We start from the raw sequence: 13,802 nt of genomic DNA on the forward strand, positions 1-13,802 counted from the left end.
AGTAGAAGAAGGGGAAATCCTACCAGCATCTTCAAGAGATACTATAGCATTAACTACATACTGACTATCAGAAAATAAATTAAATACAGAATCTTTAAACATCACAAAAGCTTGTAAAACTGCATTAAGCTCTACCTTTTGAGCTGATTGTTTGGGTACTAAAAATGTAAAAGTTTGATCAGGGGTAACTACTGCTGCTGTACCATTATTTGACCCATCAGTGAATATATTTGGAGCATTCATGATAGGTGTTTTTCTTGTCATTTTTGGAAAAATTACAGGATGCAATGACCAAAAAGAAAATAAAGGATTAGATGGTAAGTGGTTATCAAATGAAACATTAGATTTGCACATAATTATTGCCCAAGTATTTAACTCATTAGCTAACTCATCAAATTGATTCATAGTATATGGAGTAATAATTTTATTGGGAGAAATTCCAAACACTCCCTTTGCTGCTTTTATTCCTTTGAGTATTAATTGTCCTACAGCCTCAGGATACCTAGTAAGAATAGTGTTAGGAGAATAAGATAAATGTATCCATAATAATGGACCTTCTTGCCAAAATACTCCTGTAGGAATATTTTTTGTTGGTAGTACAATAAATAATAAAGGCAAACTTATATCAATTCTATCCAAATGCATATTTTCCATATATGTTTCAATGATTTTTAATGCTTTTCTTGCTTCAGGCGTTAACATTCGGGGTGAATTTGGATCTGATGGACCTTTTAGGATATCAAATAAAGGTCCCAACTCTCCTGTTGGTATACCTAAATAAGGCCTTATCCAATTTATGTCTCCCAATAACTTTTGAAAGTCATTAAGTGATTTGAGTTGATCTACTCGTATTTGAATTTTTGGTGGACGGACCATGGTTGAGGATAATAGAACTCCTAAATAATTAATTGGAAAATTTAATTGTACTTTATCTATTGCTATCTCTAGATTATAATTTTTTAATAAGTTTGTAAGTGTGGCATAACATTCTAGCAATGTGTTTTTATCTTTGTGTGCTAATAATACATCATCCATATAGTGAAATATTTGTAGTTCAGGATTTTGATTTCTAAGTGGCTGGATTACTTTGTTAACATAAATTTGACACATAGTTGGGCTGTTAACCATCCCTTGAGGGAGTACTTTCCATTCATATCTCTGATCAGGACCTTCATGATTCAGTGCAGGGATAGTAAATGCAAAACGTGGACTATCCTCAGGATGAATTGGAATTGAAAAAAAAACAATCTTTAATATCTATAGCTAAAACATACCAGGTTTTTGGCAAAGCAGACAACTGAGGAATCCCTGATTGAGCAGGTCCCATAATAACCATCTCATTATTAATGGCTCTTAAATCTTGCAATAATCTCCATTTACCAGATTTCATTTTGATGACAAAAATGGGAGTATTATGGGGAGATACAGAAGGTTGTATATGTCCTTCTGCTAATTGTTGTTTGACCAGGTCATGGGCTACTTGTATCTTTTCTTTAGTCAGGGGCCACTGAGGAACCCATACTGGTCTTTCTGATTTCCAAGTAATTTTGATTGTCTCAGTGGCCCTTTCTGAAAATCCAACCCATGTCTGTCTGTTCCTTGATCTATTTGTATTGGTGCTGCTATACCTTGTTCTTGTTTTTCTAATCTTTTTCCTTTCCTAAAACCTTGTCTAGTCATAATAGTGGGTGCATTTTGGTTGATGTTATTTGTTAATGTCAAACCTAATTGATCTAGGACATCTCGTCCCCATAAATTTACGGGAAGATGATCCAATACATATGGCTGTATAGTTCCTTCACATCCTTCAGGATCCTTCCAATCTAATACCATTGCACTTCTATGGGGATTAGTTGCCACTCCTAGGCCTCGAAGCGTTTGAGTGGCTTGTTGTAATGGCCAATGTTTTGGCCATTCTTGACGAGAGATGATGCTAAGGTCTGCACCTGTATCCAGTAGCCCATTAAATTCATGTCCTTGAATATTTAGTTTTAGCATGGGGCGAGAATCTAAATTTAAAGAAAGCATAGCCCAATCTACACCTGTGGAGCCTAATCCCTTGGAACCTCTTTCTACAGTATGACTGGAAAATTTATCATGTAGGCTGGGTATTATTAGTAACTGTGCTATTCTATCTCCTGGTGAAATTACTGATATACCCTTTGGAGAACTGGCTATAATTTTTATTTCACCTTCATAATCGGGATCAATTACCCCAGGACTTATCATAAGTCCTTTTAGAGTAGAAGAGCTGCGTCCCAATAATAAGCCTACTGTTCCTTTGGGAAGAGGTCCTTTCACCCCTGTGGGAATGATTTGAACTCCCATTTCTGGAGTTAGTACTGCTCTGGCGGAGGCGCAGATGTCCAACCCTGCACTCCCTCTGGTTTGTCTGATGAGGGATCTGATGGACAATGTGTCCTGGGCACTACCCTGATGGGGTTGCTGGGTTCCTACAGTGCTCCATATATTTGTGGTTTTGGGCCCCGGAGCATTGGGCCCCCCTGTCCATTTTTTGGCAATGGAGCCCGATGCCTTTCTCCACGATATCGTGGATAAACACCTGGTCCTTGTTCGTTTTTTGATAATGGAGTACCCTCTATGGTGGTTTGAGAACGGCATTCATTAGCCCAATGTCTCCCTCTATGGCATCGTGGGCAAATACCTGGTATTCTACTCCTTTGATACCTAGTTTTGTTAAACCCTCCTCCAATGGGGCAATTCCTTTTAAAATGTCCTGTTTGTTCACAATTGTAGCATGTTCTTGGCCTGGCATCTAAAGCCTGTTTTACTGCAGCTGCCACAATTTGCCCTTGTTCATTAATGTCTCTGGCATCTAAAGCCTGTTTTACTGCAGCTGCCACGACTTGCTCTTGTTCATTAATGTCTCTACATAATTTAATATATGTGTTTAAATCTTCATGTTTCCATGGTCTAATGATATCTCTGCACCAATGATTCACTTGCTCATAAGCCAGGTGTTTTAGTAATGGCATTGCTTGTTCTGTATTCCCAAAAACTCTGGTAGCTGTTTGAATAAGCCTATCTACAAATTCAGCATAAGGTTCATTAGCTCCTTGTATTACCTTAGATAATTGACCTTGTAAACCTCCATGTCCTTGTAAAGTCTTCCATGCCTTAATTGCATCTACAGCAATTTGTGCATATACACCAGGATCATATGCAATTTGTTGCTGCTGATCCTCATAAGGTCCCTTTCCTAACAACATATCTAGATTTCTCTGAGGATAACCAGCTGCTGCATTTCGCCTAGCCGTCTCCTTGCAAAATTCCTCATTGGCAACCTTCCATAACAGGTATTGTCCTCCATTTAGCACAGCTTTACACATATTAGCCCAATCTGCTGGCGTCATGTTCAAGTTGTTAATGGATTCGACCATGCTTACAGTGAAGGGTGCTTGAGGACCATAGGTTGTTACAGCCTCTTTTAGCTGCTTCACTGTTTTGAAATTTAAAACTTGGTAAAATCGCTGCCCTCCTGCCTCAAATACAGGGCATGTTAATATTTGAGATCTTGTCTCAGGATCCCAACTATCAACTGTGGGGGTTGGGGACCTCCCAGCATATGGAGGTGGCCTTGTTAGTTGGACACTTACGTCCTCTGGTGATAGAAAGGTGTTAGTAGCAGTCTCCTGTAGAGGTGGTGCTGTTGGTTGGACACTTACACCCTCTGGTGATAGAAAGGTGTTAGTAGCAGTGTCCTGTTGTAACTTTCCCCCTGATGGCTTTTTCTGTTTTACACTTTCTTTCTCTGTCTGACTAGCTTGAGAGGCCTTCTCTTTTACTTGAATCTTTTCCTCTGTCTGACTAACTTGAGAGACCTTCTCTTTTACTTGAATCATTATGTCTTCTCCTTCCTCTACCATTGTCTGAACTGAAGGCTTTGGACTAAGCAAACAAAATATGAACGTCCACAATGGCAATGTGCCAACTGGCAGAGTCCCTGGGCTTTTCTTTTCTATTCTTTTTAAATCTTCACCATGATGGTTCCATTGTGATATATTTAACAACTCCTCCTTAAAAAGCCATGGGCTACATTTTTGTATTGTATCAACGTATACCCTCATTGTTCTTGATTTTACTGAGATGCCTCCTTCCTCTAACAATTTACTTAACACTCTTTCAGTTTGTTTTTTGCTAATTTCTGATCCCGTATTTCTACTATAATACAACCCAACAAGATGACGCCAAACAAAACCGAGACAGAATGAAATAAAAAGGGAACAACAAAAAGTCATTATGGCCTTTCTATCCTCCTGACATGTGCATCCGTCCTTTCTCCCTATCTGTTCCTCAGACGTAAATAGTTTTTCCTCAGATGTGAGCGGTTTTTCTTCCATCTCACTCATCTCCAGGGACAGGCAACTTAAAACAAAAGTGAAGCAAAATAAAAGAGGAATCTTAAAATGGCTACCCATCCTCTCGCCCTACCCTCAGGGGCGAGCAGTTTCACTTACCCTCAGTCGCTCCCCGTGCGAGCCACCAAATGCCGCAGTCTGGCTGGGCACAATCAGGAGCCACTTGTCAAAAGAAACTAACTTTATTTTTAGAACCACACGCCAAACAAAACAGCCTCTCAGGAAAAACCCTCAGAGCCTCAACTGCCACCACCGGCTTTCCACAAGCCTCTCTCTCCCACACAAGCTTCTCTCCACCTACCACAATCCTCCTGCTCTTGAGGCCGATTGGCTGGGTCACGTGGGCATGGGCAGAGCCAAAAAAGTCCCCCAATGAGCAGCTCTGTGGTCTGAAAGGGCAGGGAAACAGCCCAATGAGCATCACCGCAGAGGAGCCAATCAGCTAGATGTTGCTGGGGCCGCTGTGAGCCAATCATCAGCCGGCAGCTGGAAGTTTGCTGGCAGCTGGAAGTTTGCTGGGGCCCCTTCGGCTGTGGCTCTCAACATCTCCCCCTCATACATGTAAAGGCCACAGAGACTGGGAAGATATTGTCCCTGATCTTCAGAGTCTTAGTCCAGATATTTCCATGAGATTTTTCACTGATGTGACAGGAGCCTAAGCAGAGACCTGAGGGAGCAGGAAGTAAGCAGCCTGCTGCCAGGGGTCAGGAGGTGCTTCCTGGAGAGGTGACAAAGAAGATGTGATAGAGAAAAGGCTGGGCTCCTCAGCCCCGTGGACCTGTTGGAAAGCTGGACATCCATGCAGTTAGGAACACTCACGGTCACTGCCTTGGAGGACAGCCTGTGCCACAGCATAACCAGCCCTGACTTGGAGGAACCTCAAAACAAGCACTCTGCTATCTCCTTCTACAGAGGAGGACACAGATGTGGCCTGAGCAGAATCAAGAACACAAGGTGAACACACTCAGTTCCCACGGGGATACGGCTGAGGGTTAAGAGTCAAAATGGTTGACCTGGGCCAGTATGTGACTCCTTGTTATTTACTAGTCCAGAAGGTTTCTTATGTACTGCCCACTTCTTCAGCTATTTAAAAGTGGCCAGATCACTCGGGGTGGGGTGGGGGGTGTGACTGTCACATGACATGGCAGCCTCCCACATCTGTCATCTAAAAGTCTTCAGCAAGGGGGCACCTGGATTTGAACTAGGGACCTCTTGATCTGTAGTCAAATGCTCTACCCCTGAGCTATACCCCCACTCATGTAGAGCCCCTCATTAGCACCTTTTCATCCTCAGCACCCTCTAGGCCACTCTGCATATCCCAGCAAACTGTCAGCTTTCTCCACTGAAGTCTGCCCTCCCTTCTTTCATCTCCAACCTTAACTGGTCCCATCCCACCTCAGACTGCTGAGAGCACCTGGAATGGACTCCAGTGCTTCTCTAACACACAGTCATCAGACAAGAACCAGTGACACGGGGTCTTTAGTGGACCTCACACAGCCCGGGGAGAACCTCCCCAAACAAACACTCATGGAGTTTGATAAGTGCCTGATCTGTCATCCATGTTGAGGTCACAGAAACAGGGAAGACATTGTCCTTGTTCCTCAAAAAGTCTTAGTAAAAATAGGAGAAAAACCCAGGAACAAAATATTTCCACTGATGTGGCAGGACCCCCTGGGGGTCAGCAGGGGCTTCTCACAGAGGTAACAAAGAAGAGTTGCCTGAGGAAGAAGCTGGGCTCCTCAACCCCGCAGACCTCTTATAAGGCTGGATGTCCATGCAACCAGGGAGCCTCCTGGTCATTGCCTTGGAGGACAGTCTGTGACACAGCATGACCAGCCATGCCCTGGAGGAGCCTCTCAGCCTGCCCTCTGCTGTCTCCTTCTGGAGAGGAGGACACAGATGTGGCCAGAGCAGAACCCAGAGCACAAGTGAACACACTGTGGTTGTGTGCCCAAAAACCCCACATGTGATTGGAGATGGAGTCATAATGGAGTCCACATTGATGAGGAAGGGCTTCTGTTCACCAAACGTTCTGGGCCAGGGGATGATGCCTGGGACACCACTAGGGGTTAAGAGCTAAGATGGATGACATGGTCACTATGTGACACCTTGTTCTTCAGGGCTTTAGAAGTTTTCCTCTCTGGCATGTAAAAGAGTCTCCAGCAAGGGGGCACCTGGATTTGAACCAGGGACCTCTTGATCTGCAGTCAAATGCTCTACCCCTGAGCTATACCCCCTGCTGCCTAGGAGTGTGCAATAAGCACCCTAAACATGAAAGACCACACCCTGGATTCTCCTCCTGGAGATGTGCACTCGATAGTGTCACCTACTTCCTTCATCCTACACTTCCTTCCTGTGTCCACACCTGCCTTCCACCTCTACTTAAGACCAGCACCCTCCCCTCTCTAGTCCCCAGGTGAGGCGGTGGCATTAATGTCATGGATGTCTACAGCTGGAAACTCCTTCAGACTCAACTAGAAGAGCCAGACTCAAGGAGCCGGCTGCTCAGCAGACCCTGTGGAGGTGAGAGTGAAGCAGGGTTGGGCAAAAGCAAAATTTCATGCTTCTCCCTGAGAACTACCACATGAGATCCTCTGGGAACAGAAACTAGGGACAATGTGTTTCTCTAACAAGCTTACTGAGCAATTCCGACTCACAGTTTGGAGATGCTAATTTAAACTGTTCCTTTCCATGTTATAGACCTGGAAAAAATGACAGTAATTAATAATATCTAAACAAAACACACCTGATTGGTGACAGACTCATAATAGAGTCCACATTCATGAGGAAGAGCTTCTGTGCACAAAACAGTGGGGAGCTGCCCTGGCCTTTGTGCCACTCAGTCTGCACGTGCAGTGTGAGTCTCAGGCACCTGGTGGGCCAGAAGTGACAGAGGGACAAAGAGAGGAAGGGGCCTTGACTTTGGCTTCTGAGGCTGCAAGCAGAGCCCTTCTCACAAGGCTCACACCATTGGGGACCCTCAAAACATGCCAAGGGGGTGCACAGGCTGGGGACAAATTGAGAAGAAAAAGAAACCAATGCAAGAGAATTGCCCACCCAAGGAAAGAGGCAGAGCAAAGAGCACTGAAGGGCTGGGACGAGGAGGTCACATGGGGCAGCAGGAGAAAGGGAGGGGTGGAACAAAGTGAACCTCTGCCCCTCTGGTCTCTCCTTGCAGGAAGATTCAGCGTTAGGGGACTGAGGAAGAGAAAAGACACTGTTTTCTATACCTGTTCTAAGAGCAAAACTAGAGAGCATCTGCCATTGGATCAGGGACCTGTGCTCCTCAGTCCAAGATCTTACTCAAAGCAACCAGTGTCGCCTAATGAGCCTGCTTCAGTGCTGAGTTTTACTGCAGGGAGTCCAGGCCTCCATTATGGCCTTCACCACCCCTGCAAAGCTCTGCCTCTACAGTTTGTCACCTTCTCCTCACCTGTAGCTTCATCTAACCTGCATGCCTTTCCTACAGTTGCTCACCTCCACCCACCTGGCCACTGTCTGTCCCTGCAGACCCAACTGTCCTTTACTCAGGAACTGAAGACACCAGCTGGACTTCATTACTGGTCTCCTCTGAAATGCTCTTAACAATGATATGATGATGTAAATTCCAACAATTTTTCTGCCAGTTAGAATCATTGGATGTTAGGGTAGATGTTAGCAGGGGACAGTGCTCCCTCAAATTAAAGTTCCTTGACCTGAGTTCTGCTGATCAGAATTACTACATGTGATTCGGGTTTGAATAAAGTCAGCCAGTAATAATGCAGTAATGCAAATCAATCTGCGTAACTCTGATTCAGTGTGTTTCTCCATAATACAAATGCTACAGAGCAAGCAGGGCTATTTAGTCAGCACTTGGTAGAGAGTGATACTATTTATCATCCTCCCAGCAAGTTTGGCCAGAGCAGAACACAAAATACTGGATGCACTTCAGTGATTAAAAGTGTAGCACAGTAGGGGGCACCTGGATTTGAACCAGGGACCTCTTGATCTGCAGTCAAATGCTCTACCCCTGAGATACACCCCCTCCTATGTCAATGAGGCTTCATTAATATCTTTCACTCCAACAGCCACACCCAGACTACCTGTGACCTATGAATGGCTTCAGGATGGGAGTTCTTGGCAGCTGCCAGGCCTGGGTCAGTGGAAACTCATCATCTTGTTACCTACAACAGACAGCACCACCACCACCCTCAAAAGCCCTCAGCCTGTGTCTTCCCAGCCTTGGGGCCAGTTGGGTTATTTGTGGGGTTTTATTGAGTGGGGGTAAGTTTTTTGAGTTTTTCCTATATTAATCCTTTGTCAAGAGCGTAGCTTGCAAAGATTTTCTCCAATTCTGTAAGTTCTTTCTCCACATTCTTGATCATTTCCTTTGCTGTGTAGAAGCTTTAAAATTAAATGCTATTTGATTTATTAATTCTTTGTACTACTTCCTAAGCTTTAGGGGTATTATTGAGAAAGTTATTACCTATACCTATGTGTTGGAGTGTTGACCCTATGTTTTCCTCTAGGAGTTTCATAATTTCTGGTTTAATTTCTAGGTCTCTGATCTATTTTGAGTTGACTTTAGTGTAGTGTGGGAGATAAGGATCTAGTCTTATTCTTATACATATGGATAACCAATTTTACCAGGATCATTTGTTTAAAAGGTTTTATTTTCTCCAGTGTGTTTTGGCAACTTTGTCAAGAATCACATGACTGTATCTATGTGGGTTTGCCTCTATCCCTTCTATTCTGTACCTTTGGTCTATATGTCTGTTTTCTATGCCATACAGTTTTTACTAAAGCCCTGTAGTGTAATTGTAAGTCAGGTATTTTGATGCCTATAGCATTGCTTATTTGCCTTAAAATTGCTTAGGTATTCTGAGTCAGATATAAGAGTTGGTACTCATGCTTTTTCAGGAACTCCATTTGCATGGTATATCAAAATCCATTCTTTCAGACTCAGTTTCTGGCTGTCTTTGCTTGTAAGGTGAGTCTCTTGCAAACAACATATAGTTGGGCCTTGTTTTTTAAATTCATTCTTCCAGTCCATATTTTTCAATTACATTTATATTAATGTTATTATACAGATGTTTATTAATTCATGCCACTTTTATTTATTTCTAATGTTTAATTTGTTCTTTCTTCACATTTGTTTAACTGCTCTTTTTAAAATTTCTTTTTTTAATATTTTTATATGTATGGACCTTTATTTTATTCATTTATTTATATGTGGTACTGAGGATCGAACCCAGTGCCTCATACATGCTAGGCAAGCACTCTACCACTGAGCCACAGCCTAGCCCTCTTTTAAAAATTTCTAATGAGATTTTTCCATTTGTGACTTCTGGGTTTTTTGGTTTAGGGTTTTTTTTTTAATTTGTTTTGTGTGTAGTATTTCTTTAAGAATTTTCTGTAATGCTGGCTTACAATTCTATTAGTTTCTGCCTATCTTGGAAGGTTTTTATTTCTACTTCAATTCTGAAGGATAGCTTTGGTGGATGTAATGAACCTGGTTGACAGTTATTTGGTTGACAATTGTTTTCTTTCAAGGTTTTGAACACATCATTCCAAACCTTCCTGATTTACTAAGAAAACAGAAGTAATTCTGATGGGTGGCTTCCAATTATGACCTGATGTTTTTCTCTTGAGGCTTTTAAAATTCTATTCTTGTTCTGTTTGTTAGTCATTTTAATTATTATGTGTCATGGAGAGGATCTTTTTTGATCTTTTCTATATGGGGTTATGAATGCCTCCTGTATCTGGATGTCCATCTCATTCTTAAGATTTGGAAGTTTTCTATTATCTCCCTGAAGAAACAATATCCATGCCATTAGCCTGTATCTCACAATCCTCTCAATTCCAATGCATCTTAATTTTGCAATCTTAGTGTTTCCCTGAGTCTTGTATATTCTGGTCATGGTTATTTACCTTCCTTTCTTAAATATGATCTAAATGTTCAAGATTAGCCACGTTGTTTTCCAGCTGTGAGGTTCTATCTTTAGCATGTTCTACTCTATTGGAAATCTATTGGCCTTTTTTAGTTGTTTTTCATTTTTAAGACTTCTGCTTGGTTCTTTTTCATATCTCTAGCTCCTTATTGAATTTCTCATTTATATCCTATATTGACCTCGTTAATTCATTCAGGAGTTTTTTTTTTTTTTTTTTTTTTTTTTTTTTTGTATTTTCTGGAAATTCATTGATCATTTTTATCATCATTCTTTTGAATTATTTCATCCACTTCAGTACTTTTGCTGGTGAATGATAAATTTTAGGAAGCCACATATTACCTTGTTTTTTCATATTTCTTTGTATCCTTGTGCTGGATTTTATGCATCTGTTAAGATAGATTTTTCTTATACTCTTATTTGTTAACCTGCTTAGGGCCCAGTCTTCTCTTGCCAAAATATTCTGGACTATAATGTTGATGTGAATTTTTCCATTTCCAAATGGGCTTTGAGGTACAATTTCCCTGAAAGTTCTTTGGTGATGATTAGTGTATTTTGATGCAGTTTATATTGTGTCAGAGCTTGAGGATCCATTTTCCATACAGGTCTCAAAAGAGTGGTATTCTTTTTGTAGATCTTCCAATTGTGTTGTATACAGTGGAATACAACTTCTATGATTGCTTTTCTTCATTTCACACCTCTATATATTCTAAAAGGCAATGAAAGTTATATAGATTGAGACCCTTCATGAGTATGGTTTCCACAGCCTTTGTATTAATTCTCTGTTTTTGTTGAAAGAATGGATGTCTATCAGTGGGATCTGTGGATGGTCCTCATAGACATTACCACTTGAGATATGGTCATTAATTTGAAGTTTTTGTCTCTTTTATTTTTATTTTAAAGTATCATTGAAGTTTGAGCATGGTTAGTTTGTTTGGAGAGAAAGGTATATTGCCTCTTGGCTGGGTTTAGCTTAACAGAAGAATCTCTATTCTGTGAACTTGTAGTGTGCCACTAGATTCCCAGGACCTCACAGAAAATGGGAGAAACAAACAATATCAACAACAGAAGCAAACCATACTCAGCATTAAAATAAATGTCCAGTGTCTATGGAACCTACAACACCAATTGTTACAAAAATAAGAATGGTGGTGTCAGCAATTGCCAAAAGCAAAAATAATAAATAGCCATGAACTAGATCTGGCATTAAAGTAAACAGCAAGTATCAACTACATCATCCACAGTACTAACAACTGCAACAGCATGAATGGTGGTGATAGGAGTTATATAAAACAAACAGTTCTAAAAATTGGTAAAAATATAGAAACTGCCTGCCACAGTCCAGCTGCAGCAAAATAACCAGGGAGTGGCGCCATCCTGACTTGTTTACAGACTCTAACAACTGCCAGCTTTCTCCATTGGAATGTGACTTTACCTATTATATCTCCAACTTTAATGCGTCCACTCAATCTCCACTCTCAGACTGCTGGAGGCACCACATTTGCACCTAGAAAGCACACCTGACTCCAGTGTTTCCCCTAAATCCACACACAGTAATCAGACTGTGGTACTGATCTTCAACGAACCTCACACACAGCCCAGGGAGAGCCTCCTCCATACTCCAAGGCCTCAAGGAGGGGACTCATTATTTTACTCCATCACTTATTCCCTCAGCAAATGATCATGGAGCTTGTTAGGTACTGGACCCTGTTGAGGCCACAGAGAAAAGGAAGGCATTGTCCTTGATCTTCGGGACAACTATTTCCATAATATTTCCACAGAAGGAACAGGAAACTAAGCAGAGACCTGAGAGAACAGGAAGTAAGGAGCCCCTGCCCAGGGGGTTAGGAGGAGCTACCTGCAGAGGTTATATAGAGGATTCACCTAAGGAAGAAGCTGGGCTCCTAATCACCATAGACCTCTTAGAAGGCTAGAGTTCACTGGGTGAGGTGGCACATGCCTGTAATCCTGGTGGCTCAGGAGACTGAGGTAGGAGGATCATGAGTTCAAAGCCAGCCTGAGCAATTAGCAAGGCTCTAAGCAACTTAGTGGGGCCCTATCTCTAAATAAAATATAAAAATGGGGATGTGGGGATGAATCTCTGTGACTGCATGCCCCTGAGTTCAATCCCCAGTACCAAAAAAAAAAGGGGGGGGGGGCTAGATGTTCATGCAATGAGGGAGTTTTGTTGTCAACTCCCTAGAAGACAGCCTGTGCCAGAGCATGACCAGATGTGACCTGGAGGAGCCTCACAGCCAGCCCTTTTCTGTCTCCTTCTACAGAGGAGTACAGAGGTGTTACGTGAGCAGAATCCAGAGTACAAATGAACACACTGCAGTTCAGGCCTGGAACAGGGCTAGGAGTTTAGGGCCAATACGGATGACATGAGCCATTATTGACTCCTTGTTATTCACTACCTCTATTTGAAGCCTTCCTCTTTGGTATCTAAAATGAGACTCTAGCAAGGGGGCACCTGGATTTGAACCAGGGACCTCTTGATCTGCAGTCAAATGCTCTACCCCTGAGCTATACCCCCTACTACTTATGAGTGTGTAATAAGCACTCTAAACCTGGATGGTCACACCCTGGATTTCTCCACCTTCAAATGTGCACTTGCTAGTGTCCTACCATCATATATGTCCTACTAGGCCACACACCATCTTTTGGGTTATTCTAGTCTACATGGCTTTCATTCCAAAGCCCCAATTCCATAATCCAACATGTTGTCCCCAACTTTAGGATCATGTCTTCCTTCCATAGTATAGAGAAGAGGAAGAGAGGAGACAAGCCTCTCCCTGTAAGAGGTTCTGATCTAATTAGTCTGGGGTGGGGCCTGGGAAATGACACTTTTATAGACTCCTCAAATGATTCTAATTTATATTGGCGGTTAAGAACAATCCACAGTAAAGCCTCAGCATTTGCTGGTTGTGATAAAAATGTTTATCGTGGTGGGTACTAAAGAAGTTGAAATTTCAGGGGTCTGTTAGGTCAAAAACAGGAATAAGAAGTGAGCACCAGGATTTGAACCAGGGACCTCCTGATCTGTAGTCAGATGCCCTTCTCCCAAACTATACACCCTCCTACTCCTATGAGGCTTCATTATTTCTTTCACTACTACAGACACACCCCAACCTCCTGTAATTTATTAGTCACTGCTTCAGGATGAGAGCTCTTGGCAGCTGCCAGGCCTGGGACAGAGGAAACTCATCGCCCTGCTGCCTACAACAGACAGTCTTGCCTCCTCAAAAGCCCTCAGCCTGTGTCCTCCCAGCCTCGGGGCCAGGTACAGACTACAGCCTGGAGAAGCATTGGCTGCTAGCATGGCCCTCACATCTAATACCAGGGACCTCATGGTAGGCCCCCACAAACACAAACTCCAGATTGAGGTGTCTGCTCTGACACACTGAGGCCCCTCCTAGTTGGGCCTGACTCTTCTGGCCCAATACTCAGTTCAGGGCACTTTCTATAAAACTACAATCTAGGAAAGAAGATTCAG

At 42.5% G+C, this 13,802-nt stretch overlaps 4 non-coding genes across 4 annotated transcripts; all 4 read right to left on the bottom strand.

The window, feature by feature from the left end:
- Nucleotides 1-5,560: 5,560 nt before the first annotated feature.
- Trnac-aca (transfer RNA cysteine (anticodon ACA)) lies at nucleotides 5,561-5,632 on the bottom strand. The gene has a single exon. It is a non-coding gene; the product is annotated as a tRNA-Cys (tRNA).
- A 912-nt stretch (nucleotides 5,633-6,544) lies between these two features.
- Trnac-gca (transfer RNA cysteine (anticodon GCA)) lies at nucleotides 6,545-6,616 on the bottom strand. The gene has a single exon. It is a non-coding gene; the product is annotated as a tRNA-Cys (tRNA).
- A 1,715-nt stretch (nucleotides 6,617-8,331) lies between these two features.
- Nucleotides 8,332-8,403, bottom strand: Trnac-gca (transfer RNA cysteine (anticodon GCA)). The gene has a single exon. It is a non-coding gene; the product is annotated as a tRNA-Cys (tRNA).
- Nucleotides 8,404-12,770: 4,367 nt separating this feature from the next.
- On the bottom strand, nucleotides 12,771-12,842 carry Trnac-gca (transfer RNA cysteine (anticodon GCA)). Its single transcript has one exon. It is a non-coding gene; the product is annotated as a tRNA-Cys (tRNA).
- Between the last annotated feature and the right edge of the window lie 960 nt (nucleotides 12,843-13,802).

The sequence above is a fragment of the Marmota flaviventris genome, chromosome 1, assembly GCF_047511675.1.
Source record: "Marmota flaviventris isolate mMarFla1 chromosome 1, mMarFla1.hap1, whole genome shotgun sequence".
In the NCBI taxonomy this organism is placed as follows: Eukaryota; Metazoa; Chordata; class Mammalia; order Rodentia; family Sciuridae; genus Marmota; species Marmota flaviventris.